We start from the raw sequence: 1885 nt of genomic DNA on the forward strand, positions 1-1885 counted from the left end.
ATACAATGTAAATTTGTTTCAAAATATATATACGAATACATATAAAATAACGTAGATCTCTATAGAAATATATATATAAAAAATACACATGAAATGATGTAAATACGTATAAGTATATATATATATATATATATATATATATATATATATATATATATATATATATATATATATATATATATATATATATATATATATATATATATATATATATATATATATATATATATATATATATATATATATATATATATATATATATATATATATATATATATACAAAATACACATTAAATAATGTAAGTTCGTGTCAAACTAAATAAACAATATATCAATAAAAGAATGTGTATTTGTATGAAGATAAATATACAAAATACACATAAAATAACCTAAATTTGAATAACACTGTATACAAAAATAAACAAAAAATAATGTAAATTTGTATGAAAATAAATATACAAAATACAAATAAAATTAGGTAAATTTGTATTGAAATACATATACAAAATACACATAAAATAATTTTTAAATTTGAATGAAAATATACAAACAAATACACCTAAAAAAACGTAAATTTGTATAAAATATATATACAAAATACACATTAAATAAAGTAAATATGTATAAAAAAATATATACAAAACACAAATAGAATAATGTAAAATTCATCCAAATAAATACACAGAATGTTAATAAAATAATGTAAATTTGTACATAAATTAAGATGCAAAATACCCATAAAATAACGCATTTTTTTATAAAAATATATATACCAAAATACACATAAAATATTTGAATTTGTATTAAAATAGATATACAAAATGCACATACAATAAGGTAAATTTATATTGGAGTAGATATGCAAAATACATATAAAACAATGTAAATTTGTTTCAAAATATATATACGAATACACATAAAATAACGTAGCTTTATATAAATTTTAATACGCATAGAATAATGTAAAATCGTATCAAAATAAATGAACAGAATATCAATAAAATAATATAAATTTCTGTGAAAATAAAGTTGCAAAATCCCATAAAATAACGCATATTTGTATAAAAATATATATACAAAAATACACATAAAATAATTAAATTTGTATTAAAATAAATATACAAAATGCACATACAATAAGATAAATTTGTATTGAAATAGATATGCAAAATACACATCAAATAATGTAAATTTGTATTAAAATATGTATTCGAAAACACATAAAATAACGTACATTTCTATGAAAACTTATATAAAAAATATACATAAAATGATGTAAATACGAATAAAAATATATATACTAAATACACCTAAAATAATGTAAATTCGTATCAAATTCAATAAACTAAATTTCAATAAAAGATTGTATATATGTAGGAAAATAAATATACAAAATAATATATAAAATAACTAACATTTCTATAAAAATACATACAAAAATAAACAAAAATAATTTAAATTTGTATGAAAATAGAAATACAAAATACACATAAAATTAGATAAATTTGTATTGAAATACATATACAAAATACACATAAAATAATGTAAATTTCTATGAAAATATATAAACAAATAGACATAAAGTAACGTATATATGTATAAAATATATATAGAAAATGCACATTAAATAATGTAAATATGTAAAATAAAATATATACAAAATACACATAGAACAATGTAAAATCGTATCAAAATAAATACACAGAATATCAATAAAATAATGTAAAATTGTATGAAAATAAAGATGCAAAATACCCATAAAAAAAGCATATTTTTATAAAAATATATATACAAAAATACACGACGAATAATTAAATTTCTATGAAAATAAATATACAAAATACACATACAATATGGTAAATTTGTATTGAAATAGATATGCAAA

The sequence above is a fragment of the Eriocheir sinensis genome, unplaced genomic scaffold, assembly GCF_024679095.1.
Source record: "Eriocheir sinensis breed Jianghai 21 unplaced genomic scaffold, ASM2467909v1 Scaffold292, whole genome shotgun sequence".
Taxonomy (NCBI): domain Eukaryota; kingdom Metazoa; phylum Arthropoda; class Malacostraca; order Decapoda; family Varunidae; genus Eriocheir; species Eriocheir sinensis.